The sequence below is a fragment of the Camelus dromedarius genome, chromosome 4 (assembly GCF_036321535.1).
Source record: "Camelus dromedarius isolate mCamDro1 chromosome 4, mCamDro1.pat, whole genome shotgun sequence".
In the NCBI taxonomy this organism is placed as follows: domain Eukaryota; kingdom Metazoa; phylum Chordata; class Mammalia; order Artiodactyla; family Camelidae; genus Camelus; species Camelus dromedarius.
Window position 1 is genome coordinate 50,103,503 of NC_087439.1, and position 25,348 is coordinate 50,128,850.

At 39.5% G+C, this 25,348-nt stretch overlaps 1 long non-coding RNA gene and 1 pseudogene across 6 annotated transcripts in view; both read right to left on the reverse strand.

The window, feature by feature from the left end:
- LOC116153047 (uncharacterized) overlaps window positions 1-25,348 on the reverse strand; it is a 402,633-nt gene that overhangs the window by 63,037 nt on the left and 314,248 nt on the right. The window lies entirely within an intron of this gene.
- Window positions 16,709-17,586, reverse strand: LOC105099233 (tissue alpha-L-fucosidase-like; annotated as a pseudogene).

Here is a 25,348-nt window from a genome sequence, read left to right on the forward strand (position 1 = left end):
AGCAGATGAGGTAAGCTGCACCATGTCCGTCTTGTGCCGTCTTCTAACACAAGGGGTGATACGTGGCCTTGGAGAGTCTGAGTCCAGAGGTGGCATAATAATGTTTCATCTTCTTCTTATTGTGAATTAAAGACTCCAACAGAAGTCTTTTATCTGGAAGATCATATCTCCAGAGGGTCTTCAAGTTCAAGAAGATGTAGGAACAGAGGACGCCAACTGCAGAGAAGGCCTCTCTCGCTGTGTGAGCGTCAGAGGGTCAGGTGGATATTGGAATGATGCGACTCCATTCAATGTCCCTGTTTCCTCCTTTCTGAGGTGGCCTTTGTCAGTATCTTTGCTCATTAGTGTGATGGCCAGAGAGTACACGGAAAAACATTTGAAAAGCATTGGACATGCTCTTGTGGGACAATTAACAGAAAATGATCATTTGTTGCGATTATTAGGAAAGTGAAATGGTGAAAGAAATACCTGATGATCTAAACTCCCAAAGTGTGCAGGAGCCCATTGTTTCTCAGTCTGAGCTGGTTTTCCTCCCATCCCAGCCCTCTCATTTCCCATCCTTCTGTTTTCTTGGCCCAGCCATTTCCAGCCTTCTCCTGAAGCATGGAGACAAAGGGGTTCCAAGTGGTAGAAGACAGTTAAACAGATAAGGAGCTGCCAGGGAAGGTTACAGTGAAGGGAAGTAAGAAATGCAACCTTACCCAGGGTCAGTGGGTGGCACTCAGAGATTCCAGTGCACGTGAGTAACAGACTCAGGCAAAAGAGGAGACCAACTGGGCAGCCCAGACACAGAGGAGCCTTGGCCCATCTCCTCCCTGTTCGTGGGGCTCACAGCCTGCACCCCTCCTCTTCCCGTCTGCCATGGGCTAAGTGCTTCCCCAAGGACCTGGGGAATTAGAACAGGATGTGTGAAACCCCCATGGGAATCCAAAATAAAAGCAAAACAAGAAAAGAAACTTCCCTTCATACGTCCTTCACCAAAAGGGCATTCATTCTGAGAAGCAGAGAGAGTTCTCTTAGAATGGTGTTTCCTTGGCCTGTGAGAGGGAACTAGTCAGTGAATTCTCAGAAGCAGTGGACAAAAGAAGAGTCTTGGGATTATGACAACTAATAGGTATTCTCAAGATTAATCATGAAAAAGGAAATATTGACCATTAGAAAATTCCCAAGAATAGGTTATGCTGGGACAGAAGTGAGAACGGTACTGATTTTTTTTAAAGGAGCAACGCGCCTCCCCTCTACACACCGCCCCCGACCAAAGCAGTCTTAAGACTTCTGCAACACATTTGATTGTGTGAATATTTACAGAGCTTTGGTATGTGCCTAATGCTGCGCTAGGTGCTTCTTTGTGTGGCTGGCCATTAAGAAGAGGAGGCTTTTTTCACTAAGCAAAGGTATTACATTTGAGCTAGTGGGGCCAGGAGTGGTTTTCATGATCCTCAAGCTTAATGGGGGATTTATGCCCTAGTCCTTGATTCGAGACAAGAGAACCGTCTTGTGCACATCTCAGAAGTGGGCATCCCAGAAGGTGAGGGCATCTTGGGTATGGAAAAAGGCATGGGGCTTTCAGAAAACTTGCAGCCCACTGCAGGCCTGAACTTAATGCTCTGTGGAGAATTTGACCCCATTAAGCTGAGGGACTGCTTGGCAAGTGCCAAGTTTCCTGTAACTTCTGGTGGAGGAACAAGGTGTAGAAGCAGGCCCAGAGCAAAACGAGCTGAGTCAGGAAAGGGGAAAATAGATTCAGAATGTAAAAAGCCAGCTTCTTTGATGGGCTGAGGAACTGACACATGGAAAACGTAATGCATTATTGACAAACACGTATGCTGGCTGCAAAAATAATTAACACAAGCAGAAAAGAAATAGGAATGAAATGGAGCAGAAAGACTTTGAAAGATTGTGAAGTGGCCGCTAAAATTGCCAAGCTAATGTCAGGGAGATGATTAAAATTTTCCAGTAGAACAGGTGACTAGGTAGTTAGGAGAGTGGGATGTAAACCGAGAGAGAGTGGATTGTTCTGTGAATCTACATGGAGGTACTAATCAGCATTTTATGTGAAACTTTGCAGTGCACATTTAGCAGATGGAGGAGGCTCTTAAAAGCTGATAGCTAAACTGAGTCTGATGGCCTTCTTGTTCCATAATAACCATCCCTGGAATGGGCACGTGTTCCAAGTGAGCACTGCAGGACCAGTTCTCCGACTAGAATTCCAGATACATCAATATGCTCATGAAATCAAGATACCTGCCAAACTCCAGGACCAAGGGAGAGGGAGGTGAAGGAGCAGGAGGTTTCAGTCTCCTTAAGTAGAGGTGCCTGGGTGAACAGGCTCTAAACAGATAAGCTGGTGGCTCAGTAATCAGAACTCAAAGTGAAGATCAAGTGGCAACAAGAAGAGAATCATCTGCAGGCTGAACTGTACACATGCACGCAGGCACGCACACACACACTTTCTTGTAGAAACTGTACAGCTGCCATAACAAAAACAATTAGATGCTGGATTGTGGGTATGTTAAAAGGAAATAATTCTTCATGATCAGAATGACTTTTTCGCTCATTCAACAGAAAAAGACTCTTATTTTTTATTTGTTGGCAAAGCCAAATTAGAAAAAATATATATCTTTACGACCACAGGAGACAAATGAGTGATACCAAATATCACTAAAAATGCTATTAATCTACAGTGATATAAAATTACCATCTCAGCACAAAGAAAGCCTATATAATCTGAATTTCTCTAGCATCATAAAAACGAATGAGAAGCGAAATTGAGAGTAAGTATGCTTTTGAGATGCCGTTAAGAGTTACATGCATTGTTAACAAATGTGGCTAGACAGACTGGTGATTTACCTTGAGAAATCTATATAGACACAGAAAATTTCCAAATGAGACCAACTCATTGCCCTTCTTGTTGGATGATGACACCTTTGAGGGTGTCATTCTCCTTTCTTAGATGTTTAAGTGTGGCTGATTAACCACTGATTTTAGGGATTACTGTCCCCTGTTTTCATTTGCTCATTTTCTGTACATTTCAGAAGCCAAAAGTAGCTTGGGGTGGGGTGGGTGTGGCAAGGGAGGGAATTCAGGTCAGGGGTTTCTGTCCTAGGTACCAGAGGAGCCCGAGTGACCCCAGTGGGTGGCCAGTGAGGAACATGATGCACTGCTGACTCCATCACTAGGGGGCCCTCCCCATATCTGAACAAGGCTGGCCCTCCGTTATTCTTCCACCATCTCTTGTCCAGTCTGAAGGAGTGGAATATCAGCCCGATTCCAGGATACTTCACAAGTCAGAATACGACAGGAAGTAGGGGGCAGTGGCATTGGGCTGTTGATGGGGTGGGGGGCTATGGAGGAGGAAGGGTTGAGCAAGGTAAAAAGACAGAGAAATGGACACAGCAGGGAAATGAGTGCTTCCACTTCTTCCACATATAAAAAAAGAAAAAGGAAAAAGGAAAACTCACCACCACCAGCAAAAACAACACTTTGAGGAAATTTAGAGGGGACAGGTGACAGTTTTCAACTGATCTCAAGGGTGGTGTGGGAACAGCATATTAAGGTGGTAAAGCTTTACTGAGATACCACCCGTAACCTCAGTTTGCTACCAGCCAGATATGCACAAGGAGTGAGAGCAGTGGCTTTCTCCTTGTTGTTGACTGCCTTCTTCTACAAAGGTTTAAACACATGTATTGTCATAGTACATGTAGGAAGGACATCCCTGGGAAGATTTGGGATTTCTGTTTAGAATTCCATTTTATTAATGGGAAAATATGGTCACAGAACATTATAGTCTCCTGCCCAGGGGCACATAATTTGAACAAAGTTAATCCAGAAATAGATTGAAGTCCCATTCCAGTCTATTGTTCTTCCCATGAAACTCAACCAGGCACCAATCCCCAACATCCCTGTCGGCAGAGATACCCCTTGAGAACACAGGGATGCTGAGCATGGCCTTTTGTGGCCCAGAAGAAGTTCCTGGAACAGATTCTTGTTTGTGGCACCTGAAGCTTAAACTTTTTCTTTAAGAAAAAGAATTTTAAAAGATAAATGCAAAATCAGGTATGAATGGGAACATTAACTTGAGTAAATAAAGAAATAGTATCAAGTCAGAAATTTTATAAAACTGACAAGTATAAATTTCAACAAAATCTAGAAAAATAACACTATATTTTTAATTCATTGTCTGATACAGTTCTATAGTGCTGGTTCCCCTACGTTGTTTTGCCTTCATACTCTTTGATCCCCTATATGAAAATGATTTTCTAATTTTTCCTAGAAAGAAGATAGACAAATAATTCAGTCTTTCCTCTGGCCTGGTTGCTCACAATGCATTTATGACTGATGGTTTCAAAAAGTGACTTCTTGCTTCAGCCTTTTATTGGCAATCCCATATCTGTAAAGTCCTCAGCAGTTTCTTGTTTGAGAGACTGTAGCCTCTGATGGAGCTGGGAGCCACTCCTCATCCCCTCCCCTCACCTTCCCCCAAATCTTAGGTCCTCACCTTCTTCTTCCTCCTCAGGCCTGACTGGAGAAAGGGGTCAGGATGCCAGGTGGCCATGAAGCCCAGATCAAAGTGGTAATGAGCAGTGCCTGGTTCGAACACTTCTTGTTGAAGACAGAGATGGGTCAAGATGCTCAAGGTGGCCCTCCAGAAGAAGCTGTCATTAGGGGCCAGGCAGAGGGAGAGGCTGTACTCAGCCTGCCGGCCCAGCCAGCAGCCCCAGGACAACCACGCCAAGGGCAGCGATGCCCCAAGGCTGAAGCAGTGTTCTTTGTCTCCTAGCTCAGGTGACTACTATTTCCTGTGGGCAACACTTGAGCCTTGGAAAGAAAAGACCTTGAATTTTCAGCTTCTTCAGCCGTGCTGTGAATCTGCCTCTAGCTGGCCCTGGCCACATTATGAAACAGAAGGTTTGTTTTCAGGACCTCACTTTCTCCGTGGAGCATTTCCTGGTTTTGGAACTTAACTGCAGTGGAAAGTCACAGATAAGGCATTTACAGTAATATGTTTTGAAGCTTAAAAGAACTCTTCTAACCTATCAATAATACACTATCAAATTTTGATCAACCTTGTTATAGGAAAGACTAAACTATCTTTCTATTCTCTCCATAGTAAATATTACAAAATTGTAATATGAAGAGTGAATCGAAGAGTGAATCAAAGATTATGCAGCCAAAGAAAAAAAGTGTAGAAAAGTAGTCTAGTAGTGGGGTGGTCCCCTCAGCAGCCCTAGAACCCAGATGAGATACCTCCGTCCAGGAGATACCCCCAGCCCTATGGGGACTCATTCTTGACTTCCTGGTAGAGCTCCTTAAGAAATACTTTCCTTTCAGATAAATGTCTGGGAACCACTTAAGGTGCCCCATACTTCAAGTGACTGAATTTAGATCAGAAATAGTCAAAACAAAAATCCCCAAGATTTTAAGGAACATAGCTGCAACTGTGGGACGCCGTGGAACCAATAGGGAAGATGGTGTGATGTTAGAGAATTCCCCCTCAATTAAGCCAAGAAATAGGTACACCTACCACATGTATGTACAAAGTCACTACCACGTGTGAGCTTAGGAGATTCTGACCATCTACTGGCTATATGAATTGTAACAAATTTCTTAACATTTTTTTATTAGCCCTAGTTCCCTTACTGATTAGAAAGGGAATGATGCTATGATTATACTTAGCTTGAAGGATCTGAAAAGCATCTATCACAGTACCTTACATATGGTGCTAAATAAATGTTATTTCCTTCCCATGGCTTTATAATGTCGGCTCTTGAATTTTACAGGCGGTTTTCTATGGTGTCTTTCATCTTTACTAATGTTCCTTTTATGTAACTTGAGTTCCTGCTGGAACCCAAGAGACCCCATTGTTTTTAAGATCTTATTCATTTCTGACTTTTACTTTATCTTCTTCAACCAAAGACCAAACCCTGAACTCTTGCTTCCACCCTACAGTGCTTGTTTTCTGTAATGTTGATACTAATTCTTAGAACAAATGAGCTGGCAATGTTAGATCATTTCTTCATATGGCTTTGAGGTTCAATCTTCCTAGAAAAACTGGCCACACATCTCAGAGGGAGTATAGGGCATCATGATATATACCTACAACTTTTCTCCTACTCAGACTTCTCCAGGCTGCACATATTTCTAATTTTAAGAGTGTCTGTAAGCAGTTAGGAGTCATGCACTTACATATTCAATGGTGTATGACAAAGCTGCTCATGTGTGATCAGATAGCACACACTCAGTTATTCTGATCCCTTTCCTTTGAAATGGATGCTTTAATGTTTCAAAGTTTTCTGATATTTGGTGATACACTTTTCCAGATCTCTTCCTAAAGTAAGTTGATTTTAGAGTCTGCAGTAGAGCTTTTATCTTGACTGCTAATGTATCTGGCTCTTTTTTTTCTTTTCTTTTTTTTTTTTTTAAATTCTGTGTCTGCTTGTAGAGGGGCCGGGGCCTGGGGACAAGATGGCAGGTAAGGTAGGATTCAGGCTCAAAACCAGTTGATTAAAAAGTAGTGATTGCCTTTCAGATCCTCTGCCTCAGGCCCTCAGTCCTAGACAGTTGTTTTCAAAGGTGAAAAGAGATGGCTTGAAATCAACAGGCAGGCCTGATGGGATGTAAAAGTGATCAACATAGGTATAGTCCATATCAGCAGTGCCTTCTAATCACAAAGGGGTAGGGTACCATATCCTGACTTCCTTCAGATTGATCTGTGTTCCCAAACTTAAAGAAACAAGGGGAATGCTTACAGGGATTTTTAACTTGAGCAAATAGGCTTGTGGCATTAGTGTAGCACCTTGAGTTCTTTGGAGTCAAGGTACTGACTGGACTGTCCTTGCTAATAAATATTTTGGTCACAAAATCTACAAATTCCATTATCTGTGTTATGCATACAAGTTTCTTTGGTTTGTAGCAAGACCATTAAGTATTAAAATTATTCAAAAATCATGATCAATTGCTAAGATGTATCCTCATAAAAAATAAACCCTTGTCATGACCATAGAAGTAAATAGACTGTTAAAAATAACTTGACCATAGAAGAAAACAGACTGTCAAAATAAATTTTAGAAATAATCTAATGTAGTCATTTTACAGATAGGAGAACTGAGGCCCAAGTTGTTCACGTGATTTAGTCAAAGAAAGTTAGCAGCAAACCAGCATTAGCATCCAGGCATTCTGATATCTGCCTGAAGCCAAGACATGATATGAAAATATTTGCACACCACACTGGAATTAACTGGAGGAGACTTGAGGACATCTATGTGGGCTAAGTGAAAACATTTATTACATTTTCTTTATATTTTATTACTATGATAATAAAAATAAAATCCAGAGCATTAGAAATAGATGTCAAATATTGAATTTGTATGAAAATTCAAAATAAAATCTTTTCCGAAATTTTTAATGAGAAAGTTGAGCTTTGTTTCACACACATAACTATTTTATACCAAGTTTTACATTTGAAACAGCTACAAGCAAGTCCTGATCAAGTCTTTTTAATGATCTCTTCAAAGTCTTGATAGTCACCATTGATGGGAAACTTTGTTCCCACAAGTAGGTGATAAAAAAATTTAGAGCCATTTTTTACAGCCATTCAAAAATTTACAACAGTTGAAATTATCTTGAAGAGTTGAAGAGCTCTTCTTTTTTATTTTCTCTGACCAATAGAAATGTTGAAATGCTCTTTTGTAACAGAAATAGATTTCAAATCTAGTCAGACTTTTTCATTCTGAGGATTTCAAAAGAAAGGTGCTTGAACACGCAGAACATGAACTAGAGCCCTTTCCCTGAACCTGCATGGGACTATGGGGCGAGCCATCAGAGCCCCAAGGGCTGCCCTCGGTGAGCCCTGGACTGACAACCACCTCAGTTACCCCAGGCCTCAGGTGCAGAGGGTTCACTAGTTCACACATCTGTAACCTCTTTGAGCACAACAATCAGGAAGCCCAGAGAGATACAAATGACTGGCCCAGGTCAGCACATGACATGCCAAGACCAGAAGGGGGATTGCCTACCACTCAACTTGTACTATCTCCCCTTTCCAAGGGACATCTTCATTAATAATCTGGCCCCCGTTCTACCGGTAGACCAGCAATGTGGTCAGTTTACTTCTAATAAATGGTGGTCCTAGAAATTCATACAATTAGTATCCAATTGAAACTTTATTTTGCAAATAAATTATTATACTTAATCCTACTCTACCCACTGTGAGATCAAGCTTTCTTCCCCTAAATGCTCAATGTCAGTGAGACCTGCGCCACTGACCACTTTAAAAACAAGCATCGCTATGGATAGAACAATAAAATCAAGCAATTTCTTTTATCATTTTTCACCCAAACTCCACTCATTAGCTGACTTTGCATACGCTTCATCCATTTCAATTCCCCTGGGCTGAGCAGTTTATGTTGTAAAGAGCTGCTGCCTGCACTAAAAATGCCCTTCTTCCATCTTTCTTTTAAAAAAGAAAAACTTTTCTTTTTTTTTCTGTAGCCTGATAAGAAGTGCTGAGTGGACAGCCGTGGCAGCTTCTGTTTATACTGTGAGCAACCGCGGCACAAATCAGCACCGAGTTTCTCTCGATTTCTGCCAGAGGCAATATTATCCTGCAGGGACCCACTCTGGGGTTCCAGAGGCTGATGTATTCCTTGCTGTCACATGTATATGCCTAAGAGAGAAATTTCAGCCCCTCGGATGCTGCCAGAAACAGTGGAGAGTGATGGGGTGGCACCGTCCACCAGATTCTTTTCATATCCCATTAGCAGCACACACTTATTGAGGCCCTACTATGTACAAAGCCATGTGTTAATTTCTATCTGCTAAGATGTACTGACCCACCGATGACCGCACCACCCTTTCTTACTCATCTTTTGATTTCTCTCCTCCCTTTTCCTTTGTACTGTCATCATCCTAAAGTGAGGCAGTGGAGTTTCCACAGAGGCAATAGCTTGGCAATGCTCTCCTTCTAGTAAGGCTGGGTCATCTGTCGAGGCAAATGTGCCATTGAAGACAGACCCCCAGCATTATCCAGATAGCTTCATGGGTGTTGACTGTGGGCACTGGGCCAACTAGACCTTTCAACCACGTGCATAAAGTAACTGAAATATCTCTGTGGTCCCTCAACACGTGCATTCAAATAAGGTCCCGTTAACATTATTATCTCAAATTACTTTCTTTCAGCCTCACCCTGCTCCAACCTCCCTGCCAAGTCTCCCCAGTATATTTCTGGCAGTCCCCAAGGAGGGTCTCAACTAGCTCGCATGCCTTTCATGCAAGTCCCTGAGTGCTCGAACACCTTCTACTCCTGCTCTGGAGCCTCCCCTCATGACACGGCTGGAGGGAACCACAACAGCAGCAAGGGATGATGCCCATGGTGGGAACACAGTGTTTGTAACACAGGCAACAGCTCCCTCACCCACCGGTCTGCAAGGAGCCAGAGCTTTCTGGGTTCCTGGGTTCTGTGCCACACTTCAGTGTGCACAAGGAGGGCCAGGTGGGGTCCAGATGACAAAGTCTCTCATGAAAATAGCTCCTTCAGCCTCTCCCAACAGGTAATAACCCAGCTCAGCGAATCAGTTGCAGGCAGAGACTAGGTCTTCAGTTCTCCATGTCTCTGTGCCCCTCTCAAAGCCAAGCAAAACAAGACAAAGAAACCACCACCAAGCACAACACTAACACACTCCCTCTCATTCCAAAAGCAAGAACTGTCATAGATACTAACTCATATATAGATACAAAGTTGTACCTAGAATAGTCACTGGTACATACTGGTGTGTATATATATATATATATATGTGTGTATATATATATATACACACACATATATATATATATATATACACACACACATTTGGGACCCAAAGTAGTCCCTCTTGTTCCACAAGTAACCACATTCTGACCCTTAGTCTGTGTTCAGCAAGAGCATCATGCTACCGTGCACCAAGGGTATGTGCTAGACACCAGTCCCCACCATTCATGGCTCAGGGACTCTGCCATTCCGCTCACTCACTGTGCCTTGTAAACATTGTACAACCCATGTTCCTTGCTGCCTCCACTAGATCCATCAGCTGTTCTGCTTGCGCCAGTTAGCTCTAGCCACAAAATGCTACATAACAAACCACTCCCTATCTTAGTGGCTTAAAAGAACAATCATTTATTCTCACTCATACATTGGGTTTGGCTGGTCCAGGCTTGGTTTGGCTGGCTGTGATTTCAAGCTACAGAGTGGGTCAAGATCTGCTGTACATGTTTTTTTCACCCTCTTCAGACCACCAGGCTAGGCTTGGCATTTTCTTCTCATGGCAGAAACACAAGAAGGACCAGCCCAACCACGCAAACACATTTTCAGTCTCTGCTTCTGTCATGTCCGCTAATATTCCATTGGGCAAAGCAAGTCATGTGGCCCAAGCCTAACATCAATGGAGCAGGAAAGTACACGCCTCCATCAAAGGATGAGGGGGCAGGAGATGGGGACAGGAGTGAATATTTGCTGAATAATCACCTAATATACCACACACCCAAACCCAAATCTACAGAGTCAGTAAACATGCCATCAGGAGGTAGTCAAGATGTGGCCTGAGACAGTCTGCTCTAAGAAGTTTATATGCAAGAATACATCCATGACTCATATAGTACAAGTAGTTCACATCAAGCATTACCACTTGGCTTCTTGTTTGAAACAGTCACGTCTTGCCCAGTGAGGGACCCTGGTTTCCAGAACCAGTGCGGCCTTGTCTTTAAAGAAATCACTCTTTCGTTCTCTAACTTGCATTTCGTACTACTTGAATTGACTGGGCTCCAGAGCCTCTCTGTATTTTCTCTCTCCCTACCCTATGCCCATTTTCAACTATCTTGGGTTCATACTTTTCTCCCTGTCCCAGACGACTTCTGGAGAAATCTGTGATGCTTTGAAAACTTAAAAGAAACAAGAGGTCCCTTTCTAACTCCCTCCTTCTTCTTGCAGTTCAAATCAGACATGCATGGGGAGATAGATATACATGTATGCTACACCATGTTCAGTAACCGCATGCACAGCACTTGCCCCTCCCTACAGGGGAGGAAAGTTACAGCACCACGCTTGGGCCCCTCTTGCCTTTATTGTTCTGCACTGCCTTTTGTCTGAAATAGTCACATAGAAACTTTCTTTCACAGGGACAGTGCCTTAGTGTTTAGTCATATGTTTAATTCTTCAAAGTCAATATTTGCAGAAAACATAAGCACAGCATGATATTGCCTTGGAGTTGTTGATTAATTCCTTTCTGAGGCTTCCCTTCTTTAAATTTCCTTTTTGTTTTCAGCTCATCATTAGTCCTGTAATGGGGTGTGTGCCAGTTTGTGTGACTGCATTATCTTGTTGCCCCAAAGTCTGGTAAGGACTACGGGGAACTTTTATTCTGAATGAAGTCATACAGCCCTCCTCCTTCCCATCTTGTTCCAGGAAGAATGATAAGCATGACTGAATCCAGCATTCTTGGGAAACAGAGACAGGTCATAGATGGCGAGAGAAGCAGAGTTGGTACCAATGTAACCTCCAACCTAGAAGAGAAGGATGTTTGTCACCTGTTCGGAAAGCTAAAATGCTACCATGAAGTAAGTAGTTCTTTGATACCCATTTCATGTACAATGCAAAAGAGGCACATGGACAGATGAAATGACAACTAAGAGTCACACTGCGAGTTGGTGGGAACCTTAAATAATCTTTAGGAGTCTCTGCTTCTCAGGGCATTGAAATACTCTCGAGTCTTGGCATCATGACTCTTCTGCTGCACAAATCCCCTTTTAGGTGGCTTTTAGATGGGAGCAAGAAGTGGAATTGAGAAAATATCAGAAAAGTGCTGTAAGAGAAAAGTGAGCTGCTTCAGTCTCCTACCAACTTTCCACTCGTCCTTTCTGAAAGCATAAACAAATTTTAACCACAAATCCTCTGGCCCACTGGTTTTCCAACCCATCTGCTACAATATGGGATATGGAATTTTTATTTTTGTGTGTCTGTTCATATGATTGCTTACATAGCCTGCAGACCTCAGAGAAATGCAGTATTGGTTTCTTTAAAATATTAGGGTTTCACTCTATTTTATTTTCCAAATGTAAAGTCTGAGTGTCTTAGCTTGGGATCGTTAAGTGCCAAGAATTAGACATGCAATGTGGCTCATGGAATTGGGACAACTATGGCTTCTTGCAAAGCTGGAGAAAAAAAAGCTTTTGAGTCAAGGCCATTCAGCAAAGCTCATGTTAAATGAAAATTCCACTAAGTTTTGTAAAAGCTTTTTGCTGGACAAGAAGGAAAAAATAATTTAGAAACCAATGAAGAAACGTGAAATTCATTCAGACAGGCTTCCCTGGACAAAGGCCTTCAGCAGGTTTCTGCCTGTATCTGGAAGTCAAAACATCTAATGTCCATTAACTCTTGGGTCCTCTTGGTTCCCCACCCAGAGCTCACAGTCTGCCTTCTTCCAATTCCTCTGTGCCAGCATGTCTGTTAATGTCCCAAGTGGCTTCCTTTACAGCCGCGTGATCATCTGTGTATTATTAACTAAACGCAAATTAAAGTCATTACTTGGTGCTTAATTTTATGTAACATTTCTTTGTAATGTGTACAAAAGAAATTTGTTTTTACAGGAGTTTGGTAAATAGCATGTGCCATGATTAATTAGAGCATATAATGGGTCTGTTGATTTGAAATTAAATTCAGTGCAACAAATTTCTCTGAAAATAATTTCTTAAATGACATTTCAAGGTGTGTGAGCCTTTAAAAAAAAAAGTGAACATCCTGCATCCACAGTCTTTATGGTCTATCCTAGATCTGTCTGTTGGATTTTACCTGCTAACAGACTCACTTTTATTTTTCTCAAACCTATAGGAACAGCAACATTCAAAAAACTATTTTAAATCCTTTTTGGAAAAAGGTAGATTGTAAATGCATAAACTAACAAACAAGTGAATCCTTAAATAGTTGCTGGAGGTCAGTTACAGTTCAGTGTAGTTTATTCCCCTCCAGCTACATGTGGTCTTCCTCTTCCTCATACACCCCAAGTGCTTTCCTGCCTCAGGGCCTTTTCACTTGTTCCTTCTGCCCATACATCTTTCTGTTTGGGTCTTCATGTGACTCAAATCTTAAAGAAGGACTTCTCTGACCATCCAAGCTAAGGAAGATCTCTGCCCCCGTCCCTATCACATCTCTGTGTTTAATGCTTTATTCACAGAACAAATCACTCTCTGATATTATCCAACTTTGTGTTTGTTCATTGCTTTTCCCCTGTCTCCTCCTATAGAAGGTGAGCTCCTTGAGAACAAAAACTTGTCTGCTTTATCTTCCTTGTATTTCCAACACTTAGAACAATGCCTGGTACATTAGTTGGTGCTTAATAAATTATCATGAAATGAATGAATTAATTGCATTGTTCTCACAAGCCCCTCTAAATAACCATTCTCCTAATGGAGAAAAAGCACAATTGACTTTAAAAGTTTTCTTGAAGAAACAGAAAGAGAAATTCAGTATTTGTTGACTAGGTTTTAGATGCATTGGAAGGAAATGAAAAATTAAAATGTAAACAAATTAAACACCAGGAAGGGCAGGAATGTTGGTACTAGTTGCTGACTTTGCACAAACACCAAGTACCAGCCAGGAAGTGAAACCTTCAGTCAATTGGCACTTTCTTTCTTTATAAACCCAACAACTAGTTTGAATTATTTTATTCCCATTAAAATAACTTAGCCATAACAAACTAAAAGATCTGAAGATTCTTTCAAGTTTCATATATTTAAAACAGGATTCTTGGCATTTTATATGATTTCACGGTAGAGATATATGAGGTAGCTTGGGAGGAGAGGGCTGCAGTAATACAAGAGTTTCTGATAGCAAAAACTAAGAAGTGTACATCTCTATGTTAAGTGTCATAATGTATTTAAGTTTAATCTTCAAAATACACGGAAGTCTCTCTTTGTGCCTAACTTTAAAGCTCAACATGAAGTCTATATCAAACAATGGCACTGGTCTAATAGCATTAATAAGATTTGATTCCCCAATTGTGAGTGGGGTCTAGAAAATGTTTATTTTCTGATTTTCTCAATGAGCTTAGGGTGAACAGAAGTTTAGGTGGCTCAGTGTACAATTAGTTACAAATTCTTTATGTTCAAATCCCATCTCTGCCATTTACTGTGTAAACTCTGGCATGATACTTAATTTCTCTGAGTCTCAGATTTCTCATCTGCAAACGGGTCTGATATAATGCCTGTGTATTAAATGTAAAGCACTTGTTTTCCTGTAATTGTATACGTCAAACTTTTTACTTATTATTCTTGGATTTTAAGTTGTAATTTAAAGAGATATTCCTATGCCAGGTTATAAAGTAATTCATCTTTTTTCATATATCATCTTTTTTATGTTATCTTTTTTTTTTATATGTTATCTTCTACCTATAAATTTCCCAATCATTTAAAATTTGTCCTGGTATACAGTATAAGGAAAGGCTTCAATTTTATCTCTTTATATATGGGTATCCAGTTGTCCTAACACCACTGATTTAAAAGCCATCTTTTCCTCACTAATTAGGAATGCCACTTTTACCATATACTACATTTTTATATGTAATTAGGTCTATTTCTGAATTTTCTACTCTATTTGTCTAGCTATTCATGCATTAATACAAAACTGCTTTAATCACAGAGGTTTTTGATATGTTTTAATGTTATATCATTTTTTTCTTTTTTTTTTTTGAGGGGTTTCTTGGCTATTCTTGCATGTTTACTCTTCCAAACATACTATATAAGCAGTTCATTTAGCTCTCAGAAAAAAACCTGATAGCATTTTTAGCGGAATTTTATGAAAATCATTTAAATATTAATAGGAAGAACTAAGATCTTTATGATACTGAGTTTTTCTATGAACATAGTGCATCCTTCCAACTGTTAAAGTCTAATTTTATATCTTCATGACTGTTTATAACTTTCTTCATATAGATTTTGGACATTTCTTGTTAAGCATATGCTGAGGTATTGTATTTTGTTTTAGCTATCAGACATGTGGTCTTTTCTTCCATTACGTCTTCTTACTGGTTTTTGTTTCTATCCACTGATTCAGTAATCATATTGTGGTAGTATTGGTATTGGTGTTCTGAAACTGTTGTGTATGTAACCAAAATGTATATATATTGGTATCATTGAAAACTGGGATTTGCAGCTTTAGTGAGAGCAGACACAAATGTAAGATCAATGAGAGTAAGTAAAAGTCCTATAGTTCTGCAAATGAATCTGAGGAAGCAATACCAATTCATAATGTGTTTTATGTTTTAAAAGTACTCATTTTCTAGGTCTGTCCACTGAAAAAGCCTGTAAACAATGGCTAATGCAACAGCAACAAGCACCTTTAGAACCCTGACTGTGTCTCTAGATACTATTTGCCACCAAAAGGAAACAAACCTCTTGGTAAGATGGCTGATTCCAGGTCTGAGGCAGCAAGTTTATTAAACGAGTCTGGAATATCTTATCCTACCTGGTAGCAAGGAAGTGATGGCACACTAGTAGGATTCTGCCCAAAGGATTTGGCTACCAGCTTAAAGATTCAGCTGGCCAGAGATGGGATCATTTGAGCATCAGTAGGATGATAAATGCAATGGATTGAAACATGTCAAGTATATTTAAATTCATAAGTTCAGTATAATACCAAAAATGAAATTCTTAATGCTAGGGGACCAATTCATTGTGTTAGAAAAAAAAAAAAAAACCAAAACTGGTCTCAGAGTAATCAAGAAGAACTTTGTCTTTACAGAATTTTTTCAACAAATAAACGAAAAAGGAATGACAGCAGTAGGATATCACCATTTTGCAGCCTCCTAATGGATTAACAGATCTAGGCAACGACCACATCAGTGGCTGTTCACATCAACAAAAAGAGATGACAGACAATATGTACTTCCTAAACACTATGTATGAAATTATTATTGACAAAATAACTGAACTTGAATCTTATCAGGCATCTAGATCTAACTCTTAATTTACAGCTTACAATGGCAGAGGAACATGTTAAACAACATCACAGGGACACAATCAATAAAACCCAACCTGTTGGAAACCCCAGGACAAACAGCCAGTTTCTTCAACAATAACAAACAAACAAAATTGCAAGAAAAAAAAAAAAAACAGAGAAAGAGATGGTAGGGAGGCCTATAAATTTTGTTGACATGCAAATTTATTTATTTGATCATATGTGGAGAGGCAGGGTAGAATAAATTCATTTTCTCAATAGTATCACTATAAACAGGCTGAATTTCAGAGCTCTTAGTTTGCTTTACAAACTTCTAAACAGTGAACATTAGCAGCTGAGTAAGCCTTTTCCTTCCCCTCTAGGTACTTCTGCACTTGTAGGGTGGGGGGAGGTGCTGCTTGGGGAGGGGTGGGTGATAGATAACTGATGCTAAATAAATAACATTGGGTTGAACTTGCCAAACTCTTTCTGCCTCCTCCCATAGGCAGTTGGGTGACTTGGCTTATTTTTTAAAGTCACTGAGTAAGCAAGTAAGTTTATCAAACCCAGAGAATGGAGGGGAGTTTCCATCATAGATAATTTACAAAGGTAGGAGTGGATGAACTCAGAGCTTAATTATTCAGTGCCTTTTTTTGCCGAGCAGAGCAAGGTATGCTAGCAATGGCGCTCAAATCCTTGGTCCACTAAGACATCAGTGCAATGCACTCAGTTCCTCTGATTAAAATGTGATGGAAAAGTCATCTTTGGATGGGGAAGAGAAATTAGTTTATTATAATGATGGTACTATACAAGGAAAATGAAAGCAGCAAACAGCAGTCAGTATCCTTTTTCTCTTTAACTCCAATGACCATTCTACTCCTGCCAGCCTTACAGTCCAAGCAAACTCAACCTGAAGAGCAGAGGGTGAGGTCAAAGAAGTGAGGAGGCCTTTATCCAGATCTGTGGACCACTTCAGATATTCTTGGATCCTAGCATCCTAACCTTTGTAGTTGAGGTAGTTATGGGGGATTGAAGGTTTAAGACTCCATTTTTTTTTTTTTGACCAGTGCACTAAAATGGCTTAAATAGCATAATCTTTTTAAGGTATATCATACAGATAACCTTGTTCTTTTCCCATTGCACCCTCTACAATTTAGATTCATAGATAGCCTCCCCATTACACTCAGCTGCTTCCCAGCAGCAAGAAGCCTTTCTTGGTAGGTGATAACAATCAGTCCATCTTTAGTTAGTCTAATGGTGAGAAGATAGTTGCCTCTTACTGTCTAAACCAGTTCTGAAATGATTTCTGAAATGACTGCAATGTCAGACATGGCCATGTCCCAGTGGAGTCCCAGAGTGCCTGTCCGTGGTGGTGCACGTCTTCCACTTGCAGTCTAGCAAACTCCCTGACTTGAATTTGAATTGATAGTTGTAGTATCCTCCATGATACCAGGAGTATTTCTGACTCCACTGTCAATCACTACCACTTCATCCTTGACAGGGCTATCATTGTAGACCCAGGAAACAAAATCTGTAGAGTTCCAATAGGTATCAGGACACTATCATTCTCCATCAGACCAATTCAAGTCAAGTGTCTACCTGTTACCAAGGACATATAGCTCCAGCATTGTTTTCACACTGAAAAATGCTGTGTTTTGAAGCCATTTTTCTTAAAAGTAGATAGAATGGATGGAACAATTCTTAGAGTGGGTGATACAGTCCATAGCCGTGTGTTCCTCTTCCAGACATTTATTCCCAACTTATCAACTCATCAAAACATAATGGGGCCCCAGGTCCTCCAAGTTCCAGCTCCAAGACACAGAACTTGGCCAGTTTGTGATGGTTTCATGATGCTTTGTGGTCAAGACTACATAGGAAGCCTGGAAGAAGTCAGCCCATTGGGGTGGAAGAGGCACAAGGTGAATTGTGGCCCCAAATCCACAGAGCTGAAGTCGGGCAGGTGGTTGCTGTGCCAGGAGCACTGGTGCTGGGCTGGCCGTTCACCATTCCAGTGCCACTAAAACCACTTGCTGTCCCAGGACAGCACCCACAACATGCCCCAGGCTGCTAACACCCCAAACGCTGCCTTGTCAAACCAGCCCCGAGTCAAGACTCAATGGATTGGGATGGAGCAGCGTCTGGCCTGCGTTGAGCCTGGAGTGCCCACCTGGCCTCCCAGCAGCAGCCACTCACCCATCACTGCGTCTCAGGAGTGAGGACACCTATGGATTAAAATTGACTTATGAATGGAGCTTGTTTGGAACCCGACTAAAGCAAAGCAAACTTTTTGTTATGCTTTGTTTTGTTTTAAGGAAAACAGGACCAGTATAGTGTTCATGAAAGTAGATGAGATGGGAGGCAGAAATCAGGAAGAACTGAGAGCGCTGGGGTCCAGAAGTTGGCCAGGATAAAAGTACAGGCCAAGTCAGGTGGCCGTGGGACCCTCCCTACTATGTGATACCCATCACAACCTCATTTATCTACTGTCTCCAATTTGCCCATCAGGGAAATACTTGGGTTTGAAAAGAATCTTAGAATAGGGATCCAGAAAAAGATTAGCTATATTAAACCATGCCCTCCAATTCAACTAGCAATAAAACAAGAGAGAAAGGAGACATATCTCTAAATTCAATTCTCCTATCTTCACTTATGTTTTATGGAGAACTTATGTCATTCACAAAAGAGATGTAGTTTCCCCAGGGGAGACAGCAGGTGTACATTTTCTCTCAAGGTTATTTAATTGCTGTCAAGAAGACATATGATTAACAAAACCAAATGCTGGAAATATGAAGTATAGACAGTTTGAAAGTTGTTTATATAGTTGATTACAGTATATCATACAATGTGTTTATTTGCCATAAACCTGCCTATCACAAACTGTTTCCACACCTGTGCATCTGCAGTAAACAGCCCACCGCTTAGCTGTGCATAAATTCCCAGCTGAGAGAATGGCCAGCATCCAGCAGAAAGTAGCTTTCTATTGTGGCTGGCGTCTCAGACACCTCCTGTGCCCCAGCTTCATATCAGTGAGGCTGGGGCCTGAGACCTGCTGACCTGTAGCACCCTCGGCTTGATGAGAGCCCTCTGAGCTCAACAGAAGGAAAACATTATGGAAATCACAGGCCTTTGAGGTTCCTCATTGTTCTTTATGAGGTTGCTGCTCAAAGGGAGGCCCATTGTCTATAATCTCTCGGTTACTGTCTAGAGATGAGACAGGAACAGAATTGAGAGGAGGCATTTAGAACTGTTGAGAGCCATGTGGCAGCCCAAGTTTATGTCAGTTTAATTGAATTTAAAAATGGGACTTGAATTTTGTGTTTATTGATTTTTTTATTCCATTTTAAGATATTTTTATTGCACTTTACAAAATATCAGGCTGTGACGGACTGGACGAAAAAAACAAAAGAAACTGATCTTTCACCACACATAGTTTGAGAAGCACTGCTTCAGAGCAATAGCGCGTATGCATGCTACATCCCAGGGTTTCACTCTGACACTCTGGCAGTTCCCAAGGGGTAGCCAATGGCAAAAAAAAAGGTGAATCTACAAAGATGGTCTCCCCAAAGGGTCAAAGTGTTCTTCACAGGTGAGAAGCAAGTATCTAACCTACTGCACGTGTGTTAGGTCCATGCCACCGGCCCAGCTAAACCCCTGGTCACAGCATAACCCTTAGGCTTTTCACCTGTAGTAGTCAAAGTAGTAGCAGTAGTAGTAGTGGTACTAGAAGCAGCAGCTAAGATTTACATAGGATTTACTATGATGCAGATACTGTCCTAAATACATATACCAAGTATCAAATGGCTCCTCTCTCCTTGGAGTAATACGTAGCCTCACCTATACATGTACCAAGGGAGGTATAGCATCAAGTGTATACCTGATTCCTTGTATAGCTATGAAAATTTGCTGACAACTAACCTCTTCTTTGGGTATTTCAAGACATTATGTCATATGTACTAGAGACAAAAATTAAACAATAGAAATATAATACCCAGGAAATAAGAGATTTGTGTTCAGATAGTGGTCATAATGTAGAGCTGGAAAAAAAATTTAATATAGAAACAGCACTTAATTTTGGAAAATACGGGGAGAGTTTGAACTATATTTTCATTTTTGTTGTTGCACTTGGAAATTCTCAGGCATGAAACAGAAGTAAAATTATAAATATAAGGAGCAAAGACAACAACATAAGACAACTTGCTTCACCACATAGAGATATTATCCAAGACAAAGTCTGCCATTTACAAGTTTTCTTCCCCCAAATAGGTTGTAAGACTGAGGAGCATTTCAGATATTTCTGTACTCTTTGCCCAGCTTGTTGGGGTTTAATGAATGTTCAAATTTTATAAAGTCTGTGTTTAACAAACAGAGTATATTTGCCCTATTTGTCTAAGAATGAGCCTTCTTAGACTTGGTGTAAGGGCAGCTGCTTCCTGTCCATCCCATCATCTCTGCCACAACCTGAGTTACCCTCTGCTGTTGACAGATTCCTGCTTGGCCATGCAGTGGTCTAAAAAGGATTAATGTAGATTTTTAGTACATCGTTGTAGGGAAGGGTTGAAGAGTTCATTTTGGGGAAACATAAGTTGAGGGGAAAATGAGCTCCTCCCTCATCTTTCCCTGACCTTTGTCCTTTCTCAGGCTCAGAGGACAAGCTGAGGCTCAACTCTGTGGGGACAGTAGATGGTCCCAAACCCACATGAGCAGGCAGAGAGATGTTTTCTCTCAGCTGACTAAAATCTCTTCTCCTTCCCACCAATTTAAAACCTAATAATGAAACGCTAATGCCAAAGGCCAATCAATTAATATTCATTGGAAGCTCATCACATTCCAGAGCCATGATTCCTGCCCCTAATCAACCATGAATCTCAAGAGAGTCTTCACCGTGTTAATTCTGTGTGCCCTCTGAGATGAGATCACGACTGTAAGCTCCTCCTGAAGGTAGAGAACTGAGACAGAAAGGGATATCAACGCAACTCAGACAAAGCCTCAAGGTGAATGAGTGAAAAGATAAGAGGAGCAGGGCATATGCTACTTACTGGGGATGTTTCAAGGGAAGAGTCCCAATTTGATTTTGTGTGTGTGTGTGTGTGTGTGTGTGTGTGTGTGTGTGTGTGTTGTTTCTTGTATCTCTACAATAATGCGAAGTAGAGTAGTTCACCATAAAATACCTTCAAAAAATGTCATTTTACCTTCCTAACAAGGTGATGAGAGATATTAATATGTTTATTTTACAGATGAGGAAAACAAGTCCTTTCCCCCATTGTCATATATGGTAGAGCAGAGCCAAGACCTTTATTAAAGTCCTTTGCCTTTGAACCCAGGGCTCTTTTTTCACCATAGCTGCCTTTATCGTCTTCTCCTGGATTTTCTTCCTTTTCAAATTCACAGGCATCTCAAATTTAATATATTCAAAACTGAATTCCTGGTTATTCCCCCAAAATCTTTTCCCTCTCCCACTTTCTGTATAAGAAATCTGGGAGCCATCTTTGACACTTTGTTCTCTTTCGCTTTCTCAAATCCAACCCACCATCAAGTCATGGCAAGTTTACCTCCAAAACACCCCTCTTGCTACTTCCAGTTCCACTGACAGGCTCCAGTGCTCCGGACATTTATTTGTTAAATGCATGTTGAAGTGCAATGTGTCCATTTAAGAATGAGACCAGGAAGACAGAGTAGTTGGAAAGTGAACTGGATTTCCTTTCAAAAATAAGATTTTAAGAGGTTTCATCAAAAGAAAATAAAGAAAAATTAAGCTTGTGGGTCACCATATTTGCTTTGAAATATTGAGTTACTTGAGATAAATATTGGGAAATAGATACAGTCATATTATTACTATCTTAAATTTGCATATTGCCATCTCTAAATACAACCAAAATCCTTTCTGGAACAAAGCAGAGTCTAAATTAACTGCATTATGCTTTAATAACAAAAGAAACAAGCTTTAGACAGTCTAGTTCTCTTCTCATAACCAGTCTCTTAAAGATAAGCAACAAAATGCTTTTAATTTTACAGAGAAAATTGTGGTACAGAGAAGCAAAATGACTTACCCAGGATCACACAACTGACACTGGTAAATGCCCACATGAATGTTTCCTTCCAGTAGGTTCTGATAACCTCTCTGAAGCATTCTCTCTTCATATTTTCATGCTAATATAACCAAAACAGTATAGAATAACTTAGGAAATTCACTGATTTAGCAGAAGCTTGTGACATATACACTATGGCCCAGAGACCATAGTTGTTCTTCTATTGTTTTTGTGGCTCTAGGGACAGTGTATGTGTTCCAGAAAATTTAAAGCAAAGCCCTGAGCAATAAATCTTTTTAAATGACAAGGATATTAAGAATAACTATAGCTACAATAATTTGTTAATGAATATAAAATATATGAAGAGGTGAGTTGGGTCATAAAAACATAAAAGAGGGGGTATAAAAGTGTATAGTTTTTGTATGTGACCAAAGTTAAGTTGTTATCAGCTTATAATACACTGTTATATCTATAAGATGTTTATTGCAAGCCTCATGGTAACCACAAAGCAAAAACTTACAGCAGATTGACAAAAAGATAAAGAGAAGGGAATCAAAGCATAGCATTATGGAAAATCATTAATTCACAAAGGAAGGCAGCCAGAGAGAAAGAAAAGAACAAGGGAACTAGAAAAAAAGCCAGAAAATAATAAGATGGCATTAGTAAGTACTTACCTATCAATAACTACTCTAAATACAAATGGATTAAATTATCTAATCAAAAGGCATAGAGAGGATTAATGGATAAAACCCAAACAAACAACAAAGGAAAAGAATAAGACCCAATTATAAATTGCCTACCAGAGACTCACTTCAGCTATAAGGACACACATAGGCTCAAAATGAAGGGATGGGAAAAAATATTCTATGCAAATGGAAATCAGAAGAGAGCAGGGGTAGCTATACTTACAAAATCACACAAAATGGATTTTAAGCCAAAAACAATAACAAGAGACAAAGAAGATTATTATATAATAATAAAAGGGTCAATTTGCCAAGAAGATACAACAATTACAGATATACATCATGGATCATGGGCACACCTAAATATAGTAAGCAAATACTAATAGATCTGAAGGGAGAAATAGACAAAAATACAGTAATAGTGGGAGACTTCAATACCCGACTTTCAACAATGGCAAGATAATCCAGACGGGATATTAACAATAAAATATTGGATGTGAACTATATTGAGCAAATATACCTAACAGAATCTAAAGAGAAAATGTACTTAACAGACATATACAGAAAATTCCATCTAACAGCATCAGAATATATATTCTTCTCAAGCAAATATAGAATATTGTCCAGGATAGATCATATAATAGGTCAAAAAACAAATCTTACAAATTTAAGAAGACTGAAACCATACCAGGTATGTTTCCTGATCACAGTGGCATAAAATGAACTAGAAACCAATAACAGAAGGAAAGCTGGAAAATGCAAAAATATGTGGAAATTTAAAAACACATTCTTGAAAAACCCGTAGGTCAAAGAAAAAATCAAAAAGGAAATCAAATAATATCTTGAGACAAAAGAAAATGGAAACACAATATACAAAAAACTGTGGGATGCAGCAAAAGCAGTTCTAAGAGGAGAGTTTATAGTGGTAAATTCTTACATTAAGAAAATAAGAAAGATCTCCAATTAACAACCTAACTTTATACCTCAAGGAACTAGAAAAAGAAGTAAGCCTTAAGCAGAAGAAAGGAGTAACAAAGTCAGAGCAGAAGTAAATGAAATAGAGGCCAGAAAAATAATAGAAGATCAATAAAACTAAGGGCTGATATTTTTGAAAATATAAACAAAATTTTAAAACCTTTATGTAAACTAGAGAAAAAAGAGAATACTCAAATAAATAAGACCAGAAAGAGGAGACATTAGAACTGATACTACACAAAGAATCATAAGAGATTATCACAAATAGTTATATGCCAACAAATTGGATAACCTAGAAGAAATGGATATATTCTTAGAAACATACAGTATCTGCTAAGACTGAATCATGAAGAAACAGAAAATTTGAACAGACCAATAACAAGTAAGGAGATTTAAAAACCTTCCAGCAAAGAAAAGCCTAGGAACAGATGGTTTCACTGGTGAATTCTACCAAACATTTAAAGAATTAATGCCAATTCTTCTCAAACTCTTTCAAAAAATTAAGAGGGAACACTCTCAAACTTATTTTATGAGGCTAGCATTACCCTGAAAAAAGCCAGATAAAGGTAGAAAACTACAGACCAACATCCTTGATGAATATTGGTGCATAAATTCTCAACAAAATACTAGCAAACCAAATTCAATACCATGTTAAAGGGATCACACACCATGATCAAATTAGATTTATCCCTGGAATGCAAGAATGGTCCAACACACACAAATCAATAAATTCAAATCAAATTAAAAAACCCACTACATTAATAGAATGACAGATAAAGATCAGATGATCATCTCATAGAGGCAGAAATAGTATTTAACAAAATACAATATTCTTTCATGATAAAAAGTCTCTACAGACTGGATATAGAAAGAACACATTTCAACATAACAAAGGCCATATATGACAAATTCACAACTAACACCATACTCAATCTTAAAAGATTGAAAGCTTTTCCTCTAAGATCAAGAACAAGACAAGGACACCCATTCTCACCACTCCCATTTAACACAGTACTGGAAGTCCCAGCCAGAGCAATCAGGCAAGCAAATGAAATAAAAGGCATCCAAATTGGAAATGAAGAACTAAAATGGTCTTTGTCTTCAGATGATATGGTCTTATATATTGAAAATCCTAAGAATGTCACCAAAAAACTGTTAAAACTAATCAGAGAATTCATTAAAGTTTTAGGATATAAAATCAACATATGGAAGCCAGTTGTCTTTCTATACACTAACAATGAAATAATCTCAAAAAGAAATTAAGAAAAAAATCCCATTCACAATAGCATTGATAGCAATAAAATACCTCAGAGTAAAGTTAACTAAGGAGGTAAAACTATAAGACTTTGATGAAAGAAATTGAAGACACAAGTAAGTGGAAAGATATCTTTTGTTCAATATTGTTAAAATGCCCATACTACCCAAGTCATCTAGAGATTTAATGCAATCCGTATTAAATTCCAATGCCATTTTTCACAGAAATAGAAAAAAAAAACCCTAAAACTTATATAGAACCACAAAAGACTCCAAATAGCCAAAGTAACATGAAAAAAAAAAAAGAACAAAGCAGGAGGCATCACATTTTCTGATTTCAAACTATACTACAAGGCTATAGTAATCAGAACACTATTATTCTGGCATAAAAAATAGACATATACACCAATGGAGCAGAATAAAGACTCCAGAAATATACCCTTGCATATGCA